At 36.6% G+C, this 17,614-nt stretch overlaps 1 protein-coding gene across 2 annotated transcripts in view; it reads right to left on the minus strand.

Annotated features, from left to right (window-relative positions):
• LOC150093578 (vacuole membrane protein 1-like) overlaps positions 1–10,933 on the minus strand; it is a 229,721-nt gene extending 218,788 nt beyond the window's left edge. For both annotated transcript variants that reach the window (XM_090413135.1, XM_090413134.1), the window contains exon 1: positions 10,664–10,933. The gene's annotated coding sequence lies outside the window, so the exon portion shown is untranslated. The remainder of the gene's footprint in view (positions 1–10,663) is intronic.
• Between the last annotated feature and the right edge of the window lie 6,681 nt (positions 10,934–17,614).

The following is a 17,614-nucleotide window of genomic DNA, read 5'->3' on the forward strand; positions in this document are numbered from 1 at the left end:
GGGCTCAGTACTGGGACCTATATCGTTTAACCTTTATATCAATGACATTGTCAGTGGATTGCAAGGGGATATTCAGTTGTTTGTGGATGATGTGAAGCTGGGAAGGGTTATTAGTAATAGTGCAGATGTGGTAGGCCTGCAAGAGGATTTGGATAAGCTAGACAGATGGGCAAATAAATGGGGGTGTCGATTTAATGCAGCAAAATGTAAGGTCTTGAGGTTTGGGACACATTGATGGGATGTTGCATACTTTATTGGAGGAGCTATACTGGAGGAAGTAGGGGAGATAAGAGATCTGGAGTTGATGATTGATAGAAACCTGAAATTCAGGGTACATATTACAAAGACAGTGAAGGTAACACAGAGGATTGCTGCAATAATGAGAAGGACGCTGACCTGCACAGATAAAAGAGTTATCATTCCATTGTATAAGACCCTGATCAGACCACACTTAGACTATTGTTCTCAAATTTTGTCCCCAGGATTTGAAGGGGATAAATTAACTGTGAAAAGGGTTCATATAACAAAAATGGTTTCAGGACTATACAATGTTAATTATGAGGATCGGCTGAGGGAATGTCGACTGCAGAGTTTGGTTGATAGAAGGAGGAGAGATTATATGATTGAGACTTTTAAACTGTTGAGAGGTGGTTACAGGGTTGACACTGGGGAGTTCTTTCACTTGGTTGAACAGCGGGAAGGAGTGATGACAAGGGGCAATCCTTGGAAGTTACGGAAGGAAACTGTGAGCAAGAGGGTGAGGAGTGGTTTCTTTGCACGGAAATGTGGTTGAACCGTGGAATGCATTGCTTGATAGAGTGGTGAGAGCAAGAACGGTCAATAAGTTTAAGGAGTGGTATGATAGATTTTGTGTTTCCTAGAAGGGACTTCCCTCGATGAGTCTTGATAGACTTTGTGTTTCCTAGGAAGGACCTCCTGCGATGAGTCTTTTGACTCCATGGAGGCCTGAATAATAATAATAATAAAATTGACAATGCAAACACATGACATATGCTTTGTATACTTTAGAAGATATAATAGTATCCATGTAATAAACATCGACAACATCATTAATATTGATATAAATTTGGAAATTTTTTTATTGTACCAAAGCTTTCACTCTCAAAGCATTATTTCCATTTTTTCTTTCACTTCTTTTACTGGAAATGGTTACAAAAATAATGCACATGGAATGAATATATTCTTGAATGCATGAGAAGAAAGAATTAAAAAAAATATATATATACATTAATTCATTTGCTCTTATACTATTATTTGTTAAATATTCATACTTGTTTTCCAACAAAAAAAAAAAAAAAACTATTTGCATTAACAATAAAATGCACTGTCTAGTTTTATTATTATTTTTTAACACTTTAATCATACCTTCGTTGATGATGATGTTGTTCCACACAATGAAAATCCTAGAAAGGGTTCTTGATGGAAAACTGAGGAAGGAGGTAGAGATTGCAAAGGAGCAGTTTGGCTTCATGCCTGGTCAATCAACGACAGATACTATCTTTGAGTTACGACAGATGATGGAAAAGTTTCGAAACATTGGAGCTACATCTGATGTTTATTGATCTGGAGAAAGCGCATGATATAGTGCCAAGGCAAGAAGTCTAGAAGTATCTGACGGAGAAGAAGGTACCGGAGAAATATGTCAGGTTGGTGCAGGAGATGTATAGAAATGTGAAGACAACAGTTCGGACCTGCCTGGGAGAGACAGAAAGCTTTCAAGTGACAGTTGGCTTGTATCAAGGGTCAGCATTAAGTCTGCTCCTGTTTAATATTGTGATGGAGGTGATGACGGAAGAGGTGAGAGAAGACACACCTTGGACAATGTTGTATGCAGATGACATCATGCTGTGTGCAGAATGAAGAGAAGAAGTGGCAGATAAATTGGAAAGATGGAGAAGAGTACTGGAAGAGAGATATGAGGCTGAGCAGAAGTAAGACAGTTGCAAACAGGATGGCAGCCAAGAGGCAGATCTGGAGCTGGAAGGAAGGTTAGTGACTTCAGATACTTAGGTTCAACAGTGAAAGAAGATGGAGAGACTGAGAAGGAAGTGGGATGCAGGATAAGCAGCTAGATGGAGAAAATGGAGAGAGCTGGCTGGAGTGCTATGTGATAAGATGGTGCCGGTCAATTTAAAGGGAAAAATCTACAGGACAGTGGTGAGACTAGCTATGATGTATGCTATGAAAACTGTGGCCCTGAGGAAAAATAATATCAGCAGGATAGAGGTAGCAGAGATGAGAATGTTTAGGTGGATGTGTGGTGGAACCAGAAAGGATTGTCTGAGAAATGACTATGTAAAGGGAATGCTGAAAGTTATGAACTTAGAAGCAAAGATACACACACACACCATTGCCAATGCGAAACTCCTAAATGGCCAATGGGTCACTGTCCAGGGCAAAAATGCCAGCCTTTCCCTCCAGCCAGATCTGTCAACATTAAAATCACTAAGGAATAGGACAGTTGGACTACAAAGAAAAGCCCAAAGGACAAGAAGTCAGAATGATTTTCATAATTGGGATAGTAGTACAGAACCAGCAGATGAATGATACACAAAGGCAAAGAAATCTTAAATCCAAGAAAGTAAAAGAGGAGACCATATATCCCCCAGCAGAGATACTCGGTCATGCAGAAGGGGAGATTTTTTAAAGGAGGTTTATTTCAATTGTAACACTAATTAATTAGAGTAAGTGTCATGTCAGTATTGCAGATGTGAATATGTCTAGGAATCTTATCTTGTCTCCTCCACAACATACTGTGAGGCAAACTCCTAGACATGTCACTCATTCAGAGGGCATCCAATCTGCTTGCTACAACATGACCTCAACAGTGACTCATGCATACCATCACATGTCCTCCCTCTAAGCATGAACTAGCATGGAGATAGCAGCCGAAACATGTGCTAGCTGGTTAGGAAACCTCCTAAAAGTATCACCATCAAATTCAGTTACATACACTACTAACAGTTTGCAGAACTGCTCTGCTGCTGTACCCATTAAAATGAGGGAGGTTCTGGATCTCCTCAATATGTCTGGCATGCTCTGGAAAAGCATCACTTATACTAAATGTTAGAAGACTGGAGAGAGAGAGAGAGAGAGAAATATGAATCCCTGCTCTAGGGTTCAAATATGACAACAGCCATTTCAGGTACCCACAACCAACTCAATGGTGTTGTTCTGGTTGAAATAAATAGAGGGCCGTTTTCTGCGATTAGAAAAATATCCTTTTACAGTGGGAATGTTCACTTAAAGTCCTTGGAAACAGACCACACCTCAAGAAGGTAAGATTGACTTGACAGGGAGAGGATGCATATTGCACATCATCGGTGAATAATGGCACAACAATTTTTCATAAGATAAAAATCTGGTCCTGGCAACATCAATTTGGCCTAAATTCAGTTGGTCCTTTCCCGCCCCCCTTCAAAAATTCTCCATAGCCCCTCTTCCTCAAGCATGCTTGTATAAGTTTTTTTTCTGGGACACTAAGGAAATTCTTTTAAAATGCTCATATTCAATTTTTCTAAATTGGTCAAATGAAAGCTATACTTTATCTTGGCAGACTGAACAAATTTTCTGGATTACGCAGTGTAGCCACTTATCACCATATTTTAGGTTGAATATCAGACATCAGCTCCCTTTCTGCATTTCAGGTACTGAAATATACATTGACTGCATTCCTTATAGATATTTTCTAATATTGTTTTATCGTTTACTACCTCATTCAATAATTTTTCAAAAATAATTACTTCATACATAATATTCTTTTTGTTATACATTTTACGATTTTTGATTCCTTTACTCTTTCTTCTAAACTTTCTTACAAGCCTCCAAAATCTTTTGATACCATTTACTTCTCTTCCACAATTTGGAGAAATATTTGAAAGGGAAGCTTGGAGAAGAACAAGCTGGATTCAGGCCAAATACAGGTTGTCAGGATCAAATTTTCATTTTAAGACAAATAGTGGAGAAGTCATAGTAATATAACAAGGATCTGTATTTGAGTTTTGTACATCTGGAAAAGGCATGTAATAAAGTGCCAAGAGAAAAGTTGTTGTTCAAAATGCTACAGTTATATAGTGTGAATGGGGATTTAGATTAAGCAATAAATAGCCCATATTTTAATGGTGTCAGTTGTTAAAATTAAATTAGGTACAGAAAGATGGTCTGATTCAGGTGTAAAACAAGAGTACACATTGTCTCAACTGTTATTCATCATTTATATGGATCACATTATGAAGTGATGCTTAAACCTGAAATCAAAATTGAAGATGTTAATCTTGGCTCTTTATTTTATATAAATGTCATACTTCTAAATAAATCAAGTACAAGTCTGCAGAACTCCCTAGGATAAATTGAATAACTGCTGTGATAAATTTGGTATGAACATAATAAATAAAAAGAAAAGAGTGTAAATACGCAGGAACATTGAAAACATCGACTCCATTCTGAACACAGCATCTACAGAACGAGTAAACCATTTCAATTATTTAGGCACAATTTTTAGTGAAGATTATAAATTAAGCATAGAAATAGATAGCAGAATTTACAAAGGAGATATGGTGGGAAGACAAATATATTTATATGGAATAATAGAGAAATTAGTCTAAACTAGCCATATACAAGACAGTATTCAAAACCATTTTTAACTTATGGATCTGAGAGCTGAGTTAGAAATAATACATCTGTTCAAAAACTGAAGACCACAGATATGAAATATAATAAATTTAGTTTAATCCTTTATCCAAGTGTGAGCAAACAAAGTTTGCACCTGAAAGTATCTTCAGGACTGGAGTAAGGTGGTACAACACCAGGGTGACTCCTTGCAAAGGTGGAGCAAGCTACCAACATTCCTATCTCAGTATCTCCCATAATGCAAAACACATCTCCTTGCAGATATGTCTAATGTTATGCATTAAGGGAAGGACCACTACCCAGACTAGTTTCGACCTTTATTGAGGTCTCTTCAGTGGGAGCCAGGCCCAAGTGGAGATACCAGTCAGAAGCATTAGCAAGGTCATCTCTACCTATAGGAGTTGCCAATTGGTGTGCCACCTTTTCAATAAATTACTCTGGATTTAGAGGAAGATGTTGAAAGTTTATTTTTCACTTGGTTAGAATATAATAAATTTAGTTTAATCCTTTATCCAAGTGTGAGCAAACAAAGTTCACGCCTGAAGGTATCTTCAGGACTGGGGTAAGGTGGTACAACACCAGGGCGACTCCTTGCAAAGGTGGAGCAAGCTACCAACATTCCTATCTCAGTATCTCCCATAATGCAAAACACATCTCCTTGCGGATATGTCTAATGTTATGCATTAAGGGAAGGGCCACTACCCAGACTAGTTTCGACCTTTATTGAGGTCAAAACTATATCTTCAGGCCTTCAGGATCTCATTTGTCTTCTTCAACTGAGTAACACTAATTACTTATGTCATAATTATGAATTACAGAATAGGTAGCACATGTAAAAAATTATAGAATCTGTTAATTTCTATATGCTTGCCTTCCTTGATACAAAGACATCATCAGAGAAAGAAGAAAAGATCAGTTGACAGCATCCAAAACTGATGAGTTACATGCCATGTTTACTTGCTCATGTCCCTCAGTCACAGATGAATAAACAGGGCAACATACCATTAAAGTTCAATAATAAAAATAAAAACTATGAAAACAGTTAATAATGATATTTTCACACAGGATTAAATTTGATACTCTATTCCTTGAATTCTGTGTCTAGTGTCAATGGCAGGGTAAGCAAGGCCAAATTTATCAGATTACAGAAATCCGATAAAGTCTTAATATTCATGGATTTATAATCTTAGTAGGATGGTCTTTCTGTCCAAAATAAACTCAACAAGAAACCGGTACTTGATAAAGTGGTGGTTTATTGTTGGTGGAGGGCAGTGAAAAAAGAGGATAGTTTCTGAAAGAGTGGCACACAGAATAAACTAGCCAAGAAACCATGTTATTTGTTCAGATGTTTCCTGAAGATAGAACATGGCAACTCTGTTTTTCATTTAATTGCTGTCTAGTTGAAGAATGACATTTCTGGATGGGAGAATGACTATACCCATTAGTAGAACAGACCGAGCAAGTTCAACATATTAGACCCTCGATGAATCTAAGGACTCCTTGGAGTTGTCCGTGATAATAATAATGATGGTGGTGTGAGGAAGGATGAATGTATCTGCCTGAAGGAAGGTTTCAATAAACAGAAAATAGTCTATTGGCTGTAGAGGATGCAGATTATTAAAGTATCCAAGAAGGGCAGGCTATTGGCACTCACACATAAGTGGTATGAGAGTTCACGAAGTTGGTTTTATCCCAAGATCATAGTAATTAACTCTGAGTGTGACTAAACTGCAAAAAATATCATATACAAAGCAAAACAAACCCAAATATGAAGCTGAAGATAAATGATACTGAAGAGCTGACTTTCCAGATGTTCCATAAAACAGTCTACTAAAGACAGAACTGTCCATAGCTATTCCCTCAATATGCTTATACAACATGCTTTTTTTGCATGCATGGTTTCATCATGCTTTTCCTCCACATATCTGTGGTCATCCCAAAGACAATCAAATTTCAATTTGATCATCTGTTACTTGAAACTTGTGAAACTAACATGCCATCCATATCTCACCTATTCTGACTGCATGTTTGTCAGTTTCGGGAAATAATCACAATTAACTGTTCATAGTTTCTATTATTACTGATTTATGAAATGCTGTATTTGAATTACAAAATACTAATCATTAACTCCAACTTTCAGTGTGTTCTCTTATTTAGTCAGCTGTGACCAAGACATAAGTTTAGTGACTCATGCTACCTAATTCATGTTAGTGAATATTATTATTATTATTATGGGTATCTCCATGGAGTCAGTAGACTCATCGCGGGAGACCCAAACTAGCAAAACGATATCTGTCATATCTCTTCTTGAATTCATTTACAGATGAAGAGCTCACAACTAAGTCAGGCAATGAATTCCACTCATTCACCACCCTCCAGGCAAAAAACCTTGTTCTGACACCTTTGTTAACCACACTCTTCTTTAATTTCCAGGGATGACCTCTTGTTCTTCCATCACTATCACAAGCTGAAACATTTCCCCTGCATCAATCCTATAAAAACCTTTCAGTAATTTAAATGTTTCTATCATATCCCCTCTTCTCCACCTATCAACCAAACTCTGCAATCCACAAGCTTTCAATCTATGAATGTAGGGAGCATTTTTTTACATCACTCACCAACTTGGTCACTCTTCTCTGAACCCTCTCCACAGCCTCCTCATCTCCAAGGAATCCAGGTGACCAGACCTGAGCACAGTAATCCAAGTATCAACGCTTTATAAAGGGGAATAATAACCTCTTTATCTCTGGATGTCAGTGTGTTCCTCAACAACCAAGTAATCCTATGTGCAATTTTGGACACCTTAGCAATGTGTCCTCTGAACTTCATCTCCCTATCTATCAACACCCCTAAGTCCGTAGCCTCATCAATCTCTTGGAGTACCTTTCCATCAATGTAGTACACAGCTGGTAATCTTTTAATCCCAAAATGCATGACTTTACACTTTTCCACATTGAACTGACATCCATTATCTTTTGCCCATTTTACCAGCTTATTTAAATCATCCTGCAAACTTTCAACATCAGCTTGATTTTTTATTGCACTACCCAGCTTTGCATCATCAGCAAACAACTGAATATCTCCCTTTAAGCCATTTCCTTATATCATTTATATACAAATTAAACAACAATGGCCCAAGCACAGAGCCCTGAGGCACACCACTGGTTACCTGCCTCATTCTGGACTCGGCTCCTCCATACACCACCTTATGGTATCTCTCCCTGAGCCATTCTCCTATCCATATCACCAATTTAATATCCATTCCCATCTGCTCCAATTTGCGTAACAGTGTTCTATGGGGTATCCTGTCAAAAGCCTTAGCAAAATCCAGAAGTACCACTGTGTAGCCAGTTCCTTTGTCCAACTCAGATATCATTCTATTATGAAAAGTTAATATATTGCTAAGGCAGGATCTAACTTTAACAAAACCATGTTGGCCTCTATAGAGTATCATATCCTGATCTACCCATTCTTGAATTTTGTCTTTAACCAACTTTTCCAATACTTTTATCACTACTCCTGAGATGGTGATTGGTCTGTAATTAACTACCGCAGTTTTAGAGCCACCTGACCTTTTCTTCCTGATGATGTAGCACCTCCAAATTCCTTTCATAATGATGAGAATCAAACTCAGGTCTTCCAATTCCTCCAATTATGCTATGTAGACTCTAAGCAGTTAATAAATTCTATAATTTTTTTAAATGCACATGCTAACCATTATTTAATTCGTAATAATTTCTACTACAAATGTCACCTTAAAATGTTTGGTGTCTAATGGTAACAATGTTCAGTAATTTATGATAACTCAAAGAAAATATGGTGAATGTAATCAGACTAATGAACTGATGGTAAACATATAAAATTGTGATATAATCACTTTAAAGACAATGGCAACTACTTCAAACCTTATTGCAACCTTCCAACTTCAATGTATAAGTTAAAAGGCAAAATTTCTGATTTTGCACCTAGAGTTACTCTGGAAACATTCAGATGCATATGACAAAAACGAAGATGCAGGTTATATGTATGATGAGCATATGGCACTCACATTAAACTTGTTCAATGCAAATCAAAAGACTTTACACTCCAAATTGTTTGATACTAATGTATCAATTGTTTTAAAAATATTGTTTCATATGTATCCTCAATGCATCATCATCATCAATTTACTTATATGTACCCCCAAGGGGTGTTCAGACTACTGTGACAGCACTACATAATTAAGTTTATTATTAATCTCGTATATCCACAATTTCCCTCCAAATTAGTCTATTACCTGTCAGTACTCCACTATTGTCATATCTAACATTTCGTGCTTCTAAAGCACTTTTGACTGAATCAATCCACCTCCAGATCTTGATCTTCCTCTGAATCTTTTTTCCTGCCATCTCGGCATTAAACACCTGTTTTGCTACCTTTCCTCACCCATTCTATTTAAGTGGCCATACCACCTTAGATAAGCTTTGCTGACACATTCTTGAATGCTAATGATGTCAAGTTCCTTTCTAATATCTTCATTTTTAATATGATACTGCATTGATGCCGTTTATTCACTCCATTAATCTTTCTCAGAATCCTCATATTTGTGGTCTCTAGTCTTTAATCAAGTGCTTTATTTATAACCTAACAGTCAGATCCATAACTTAAATCTGGTTTGAACACCGTCTTGTATACTGCTAGTTTGGTGTTTTGGCTAATTTTTTTCTTATTCCACATAAATTTATTGAGTTGGCTACCAATCATACCAGCTTTGCTTATTCTGTTGTCTATTTTCAGACTTAACCTGCCATCTTCATTAAAAACTGTGCCTAAATAGCTGAAATATTTTACTTGTTCTATAGGCTCTCCTTTCAGAATGCAATTGATGTGTTCAATGTTTCTGCTTAAACTCAATGCAATGTAGTCTCCAATACTGTCAGAGTTTGGTCTTCTAAACTACTATTGCATAAATCTGTCTCTGGATCTTTATTCTGCCACTCTGGCAATAAACACCAGTTTTGTTTCCTCTACCAATCTGCTTACATGATCAGATCAATTCACCTCAGATCACTAGTCTTCTTCAATAAACTGTTTCATTTCCAATCACACTTTCATATCCATAAGCATTATGCTTATGGAAATGAAATTTTGAAATGCTGGTGTTTTGGCTGTTTCTCTTTTACTCTATATAAATTTATTTAACTGACCAACCATATCAGCTCAACTTATTCTATTATTCATTCCATATTTAATGTGTCACCCCCACTAAAAACTTTGCTTAAACAGCTGAAATGTTTTACTAATTCTAGGTATCTCCAATTAGCCGACAATTGATGTTTCCTTGTTTCTACTTTTTCCATTGTTTTGTCTTCATTTTTTTTTCCCCAAATCAAATCTGTTACAGCAGTTATTCAAGTTAGTCCTACTGAACTTCATATAAATAAAATAAATCCTAACACTAGGTAGTACACCCCTCTTCCAAAAAAAAAAAGCTAATTTTCTAGAAACCCTGTATAAAAAAGCACATTTTTCTCCATTATTTGGCTGATACACTGCTGATAAACACCTTGCTGATAAACAGAAGGTATATTTTGAAAAATATTTTCCTTTTATTTAACAAAAGGAGCACTAGTTTAATCATCCACATGTGCTCCCTCACTCCCCACTATTACTAATTAAAAGACGCCTCCAAACTTAATAGCAGAGTGGTAGAAGAAATGAGTGTTTTCTGCAAAATAAGTATATGCCGGCAATGCTGAAAGCGGGATGATCAACAATTTATCAATGCGAAAATTGCATCTGTATTTCTACTCCAAAATTCCATTAAAACATTTTGTTATACTCCCATTTCCAAGTTTAGTTGCAGTCAATGCTGAAAAATGTAAATACACGTAGTTTCGAAATGACGACCAAGTGTAACCTCTGAAATAATGCAACTTGATTGCATGCTAATAATGTTTTATTAATCTACACTGCTTATAATTTAAAAGAACAGTAAACCAAATCCACGTAATTATTTAACTTACATACATACCTCGTGTTTTCATATAATAAAACAACTTTGTTAAAAGGCTTTCATAACAAAGATGCATAAGATCGTTGATTTCATAGTGGTCCTCAAACTGATGAAACCAAACGCTGCTGGCTGAGTATAATATGCTCATTCAGAATACAGCGTATTGACTTACACGAAGCATACGATTTTTCCAAGGAAGTAAAACAGTACATTTAATACCTTTCAATATTCAGTAAGATGTATTACACGTGTCACAATTCTGAAACCGTCACGTCACCACAAACACAAGAATACACTACAATCGTTCCTCGGAGTCACTCCAAGGCCGCAGCAATAGAGGTCGACACAAGCATCCCATAATTCCTAAAGAACTGTTGCCATCTTCTATCACACAACTGGCGATAGTTGCTGCAGTGGGTGTAGTAGTTTCTTACTATAATTCAAATGATATGGTCTTTGTAATGTCATAAAACTACGGTGTAGTAAGTAAAACATTATAAAATGTGCATAATTTAGTTGTTTGAGGAGATACTTTAAAATGAAAATAAGATAAAAATTATTAAAACAGATTAGTAATCACTGTTGATCGTGTTGAAGGTGTAAAACATTTCTGTGAGAAAAAGAAATGAACGTCTAATGTGAAGCACTGTTAGGCAAATCTAGTTTTGATGTAAAGGATAAAAATAAAAAATAAAGAAAGAAATTTCTCTCTAAAATACTGGATATATATAAAAATTCAAAGACAAACTGTCACATTTTGTTTATCAGAACTATTGGAAATGTAAAAGAAAAATAACGTTGGCAGAATACCTTTGTATCAGGGGCGAATGCTGGTCTTGAAATTCGCGCTTGCTCTTGTTATCATTCAGGGAATGAGAGGTGTGATTGAAGTCTGATTAGCGGAATAATGAATTACTATTTAAAACTATGTACAGGTAACCCTCGTATAACGCGGATGTTAGGTTCCGCAGAAATGCCGCGTTATATAAATCGCGTTATGCGAGTCTCAGATCACATAGAAAAAGTGGGGTTATGTTCCGAAATCGTTTTATTTTTAATTATATAAACAAACAATGACATATCCAACAAAATATATATATTTATTTAATTCAGGTAATTCATGTACGTTAAGAAAACATATAAACTATGAAACAAATACATAGTATAAAAATTACAAATTGTACTTAAACTTCATTGCACATAATGCATAAATGTTTTAGGCAAAATAAAATAGTGTATATTTTAATCTTTCTAGCACGAGAATTTGAGGATTGGTTAATAAACACTGGTTTTGTCACGTAATCACCTGATGCATTACTACAAAACAGTAGAGTAATTCTATCTTTGGAAACTTTGAATCCAGGAGCTGATCTTTCATTTTTCGTGTATTTTTGCGTTTTTGCACTTTTTTCCAATATAACCCTGATTCATTCGCATTGAACACCTGGTCTGCACTATAAATGTTTATAGACTTTGAGAGTTTTTTGTTTAATAAGATTTCCATCCATAGGAATATTCTTTTAAGGTGCAATCTACTATCGAAATCATTAGAGATTTCTCAATTTTTCCATTAGAATATCGCGTACACGAGCAACGCGCTTTGCACTTATCGTTGACCCAGCAATAAACACTTTCTCGGATTTTATGTTCATCTTGTTTGATTGTTCGAATTGTTGATTCATTTAAATTCAATGTCCCTGCAAAAACTCCTGGTTTTTTTCCATTTTTCAACCGATCCAAGATTTTGAATATTTTTCTTCAGGAGGAATTAATTTTGTTTTCAATGTTGGTTTTTCCCTTTCGTTGCAGTTTGTGGCCATTACTATAAAAATAATTTTTTTACACAAAAAAGCAAGCATTATATATTGTATGTAACTCACCAGAAAATAAAGTGCTCAGCTCGAGATGAACAAACTTATGATTTTAATGTACTTTCCTGGCAGAAACGAGGAAAATTTTCAACAATAAACGTTTTATATGGTAAACAATTGAGGTGTGTTATGATCCATCGAGTCGTTTCCGACTCCTGAGGACTCCACGAACATACACTCTCCATTCCGATCTGTCCTTGACCATGTCTTTCAGAACCTCCAAGCGCACTCCAATTGCTTCTTTAACTCCATCCCCCCATCTAATTCTTGGTCTTCCTCTTCTTCTGCTTCCATCAACTTTAGCAAGCATCATCATCTTTTCCAGACTGTCATTTGCTCGCATCATATGTCCGAAGTATGACAATTTTTGCTTGATGATCAAAGCTTCGAGGAAGCAATCTAGCTTTATTCTGTCTATCACTGATTTATTGGTTTGCCTTGCAGTCCATGGTATTCTTAGTAAGCATCTCCAAACCCATAATTCAAATGCATCTATCTTCCTTCTTTCACTCTTTCTCAGGGTCCAACTTTCACATCCATACAGCACCACAGGGAATACCATTGCTTTCACGATTCTGATTTTTGTTGTGAGGCTAATATCTTTATCTTTAAAGATCTTGCTTAAATTTGTCGTTGCTTTTTTCCGAGTAATAATCTTCTTGTAACTTCTTCGGTACAATAACCATCTTTATCAATTGGGAATCCTAGGAGCACAAAATTGTTAACTGCTTCCATTTTCTCCACATCTACAAATTTTCTCCACATGTACTTCAAAACAATTGAGGTACATGCGTGATAAAGGGTATTCCCCCTAATATAAATTCGCTACTTATAATTACATGCGGGATACAGGCAGACACAAATTTAACGAAGATAAAATTTGATTTTTATGTCGCGCGGTGAAAAACATGAAAAGATAAAGGGTTATTACAATTTGTAGACCGTGTGTTTTATCGGAACCGTGTTGTATAAATACTGCGTCACTACAATTTTAGACCGCGTTATATCGAAACCGGGTTGTATAAATACCGCGTTCAACAACGGTTAGTACAATTTTAGACCGTGTTATATCGAAACCGGGTTGTATAAGTACCGCGTTATATGAGGGTTACCTGTATTTAGAAATTTATGTACATTTAATTTTACAAATGATATTCTATCTTTTTTCAATTTATCTACTTGAATACAAATTCTACCCTACGGTTCTTCTTTATGAATTGGTCAATAACATCGTCATAAAAAGTTGGTTGTAACTTTTTTTCCAAGCAACACGCACACTTGTAAAGGCTAGCTGAAGCTCACTGGCTAAAGCTACTTTGCCTGCGTATGGCCCGTGTTTAAGCAACAGGGTGAGATGACGTGGAGGGAGTGGAAATGGCTATGCACGCGCATGAAATCACAGTGCTGAAGCGAGGACCTGGATGCTCTCACAACCGAGCAAGCCAAGATAGCTTGACTAGCGTCGGCCATCGATACACAACACAAAGCTCAATTATTGCCGCGCAAGCTTAAAACGTCTTTTGTCTAAATGGAATACTTATAAATGCATACATTTATTAACAAATAAATATTACTTCTTTTTCAATTAATGAGCTTGCGCAGCAAGCATGGAGAATTCGCCACTGCTTTGTCTCATCATCATCATTGGTGCTCTACCAACCGGAATGCTCAACACTGCACTCCTGAATCACAGGTGTTCTGTATCAGCTCAAACCCGGTGCCCTTAGTGCTGTTTTCTATAAAGAAAGAGGTTCAGAAACTCATCATCCCCCCCCCCCTCCTCTAGAATATAGAGCTAGCTTAACTGTATCGTTACAGAAAGGCAACGATGAAACACTGCATCGTATTAATTTACTTAAATTAAAAATACAATGAACCTCATTGCTGTGGTAACGACAATGCCCTTTGGTTAGAAAGACTTCAATTCGAATCCCGTCCAACACACAAAAAATCGTCTGACAGCTATTAAACTAAAGATAAGTTAGCCCTTCGTGTTATGCCCAATGTGCCTGTCACGGTGAAGTAACATCGCATCTCAACCTGAGTATTGCTCATGAGAGGGGGGGGGGGTAATCAATTCTGGTAAATTACATATGTTCTTCTAGCCGGTTTGCCTGTTTTGAGGAATGAAAATATTTTTCATTCCTATATAACCGCTAACTAAAACTCCTATGAAAGGTTCTTCATGTCCTAGACAGGATTCAAACCAAGTCTTTCCAACCAAAAAACATCCCTGCTCAGTACCGACACAGCAGGGAATCTCTCTCTCTCTCTCTCTCTCTCTCTCACACACACACACACACACACACACACACACACACACACACACACACACACACACACACACACACACACACACACACACACGAGTTAACAAACAAAAGTACATTCGCGCGAGGTCAGTGTGGAGTGACTGTACGCGATATATGTGTGCAGAGCGGAGTTGCGATATGAAGTAGAATGGAGTCATGTAGTGGCCTACCGCGATGAGTCCAGGGACACCATTAACGTACCCTACAGTAGTAACAATGGTAGCAATAATAATAATCATTTATATCATTATTAAATGAGCATTAAATTTCCTTAATATATATAGCGTGTACTTTATGTTTAAACGAAGTGATGGCATATGTGCTTTCATGAAAGATTTCGAACGGTGCTCCAGCACGTACCCTCCCTCAACCACCAGAATAGAACATCTTACTTAACCATTTCAGTCGCATGGACGTATATGCTGGGCATTACGTTAACGACTCATTGAGGGAGGACACCTACTCTACAACTCTCTATCTCCACCACTGAAATCACCAACTACACCAACCGTTACTACCATCATCATCTACACTAAAACTATCTACTGTCACCATGATTACTAGTATTTTTTGGACTGTAAATTGTGTGTGTTTTGAAGGCCAACTTGTCTCTACCTTCTAACAGCCTTTCTTTCTCCAAAAGAGAGTAGGCGTCTTGTTCTTCCGACGAGGGTTAAAATAAGCATCCTCCACATGTCCATTTCGGCGTTGCGTGCATTCCTGCGGCATACTTAATATGAGGCTATGCTTCCCAACCAGTTATTTATTTGTATGTACGCGCGTGCGTGTTCAATGGTTGATTTTGCTGATTTGGGAAAATAATAATCCGTATTTCTTTTGCGAGAGAAAGAGAACAAACTTATTTGGCCAACAGTTGATCTCTAGAATCACCTGTTTCAAAAAGGCCATAAGAAAGTCTTGTGGTCGGATACAAGAATCGAACTTCAAATGGCTTTCTTCTGATTTTATTTTTAAAAAATGTCACAGTGCTATGTAGCCCTTTATTTGTTAAAGCGTCTATTGTTTTATTTTAATTATAAATAAGCCAAAGTAACTTAATTAGAATAAAGCATATATCGTTTTTGCGGTTTATATGATGAGTTAATGTTTTGGTATTTGGATATTTTTTTTATAATTTATTAAAATGCCATCTTTTTTTAATTTATTCATAAAAAATACGCACAGTTCGTTTCATAATTACTTTTAATAAGCAAATACTTGAAGGCCAATCTACAATTTGATTTTTCACTTGTTCTAAACAGTCGGTGCATAATAAGTGACACTCCCTCTAAGTTTTGGAAATCGGTACAGTTTTCACTTTCATTACTGCGGTAATTGAGTGCATATCTGCCAATATGTTTGACGAAAAGTAATGAGAAAATGGAAGACAACTTTCGCTTCTTGTGTTCCTGATCCTAATTAGTATTACATGTATTTATATCATGTGCATTCAAGGTCAGTTTTTCTTCGGGACGAGGACAAAAAAAAAGCAGCCTACTTCGGGCGTGAAACGCCCACTACCCGCGTCAAAAGTTCGACTGTTTCAGAAAATTACTAAAAAAGTGGATCAAAAAGCATTCTAGTGAGCCATTAAATTAAAATTAAATATGAGGTCTGTTCAAAAACGTTCCGGGGCTTAAGTTATTTAAAATATGCACAAAAGCTTATTAGTTCTATTAACATATCATCTTCGAAATACCCTCCTCCCTCAATACAATTTCTCAGCGTTTTTGCACTTTTGAAGGATCTCTGAAACTGCTCTAAAGGAATAGCTTTGAGTTACCCTGTCGCATTCAGTTTGATTTCATTATGTCTTCTGAGTCAGCAACTCGCTAGTTGAAACGGCTGAATGAACTGGCAAATGAGATTATTGAGTCTTTCTATCTGGATCGTAGCCGTAAAGTCACTTCTCGTCACCTGTGATGATGCGTTTGAAGAAATTTAAATCCTTGGCAACACGGTCGCCGAGAACAAACTTCAACTCCATGATCCTTTTGATTCTGAATGAGAAGTCTCACAAAAAACTTTGCAGCAATCCTTCTTATTTCCAAATCTTTTGTCAGCATTTCGTGACAGGATCTAACTGAGATTCTTGTTTCATGGGCTAGCTCTCGGATAGTAACTCGCCAATTGCTTATGACCTTTTCGAAAACACGAGCCATCAAATCATGGGTGCAGGATGTCGATGGTTGTCCACGGTGAGGGTCATCTTCAACTGGTTCGATCATCTTTATTTAAATCACTCATATGCATTTGATGGAGCTTAAGACATTATCATTGGAAGTTGTTTTAAGCATTTGATAAGCTTGTTCATTAATTCACGCCTTGTTTTGTTCATTAATTCCTGATATTGGAAACAAAAAGAAATAACTGGTATTCATTCATCAAAGTACTGATATGGTGCAATAACTTTGGGCTTGTTTCATCGTGTTACGAAATGTCTATATCTGATTACAAGACAATACACTAGTGTGCCAATTTTTTTTTTTTAAATAACTCTCCTGGAACTATTTTTTTGACCAGACCATATATTTCTTCTGCTGATCAAGTTTCACGCTCAGCAGAAGAAATCTCGAGCTTACAGTCACTATTTATTTTAATTGGTAAATAAATCTCCATTATTTTGCAGAGTGCAGGTTGTTGCCCATTAGTGTATGGCGAGATTAATTTAATAGAGCGTAGCCAGAACCCACTGATTATGAGAAAGAATGTTCTGAAATTTACTTTTCAGAACATTCCAAGTCTTACATAAAATTTTAATTAGTTGATATTCTATAGCGTTCAAG

This window comes from Typopeltis vanoorti, chromosome 23 (assembly GCF_054136105.1).
Source record: "Typopeltis vanoorti isolate ZY-2024b chromosome 23, IOZ_Tvanoo_1.0, whole genome shotgun sequence".
In the NCBI taxonomy this organism is placed as follows: domain Eukaryota; kingdom Metazoa; phylum Arthropoda; class Arachnida; order Uropygi; family Thelyphonidae; genus Typopeltis; species Typopeltis vanoorti.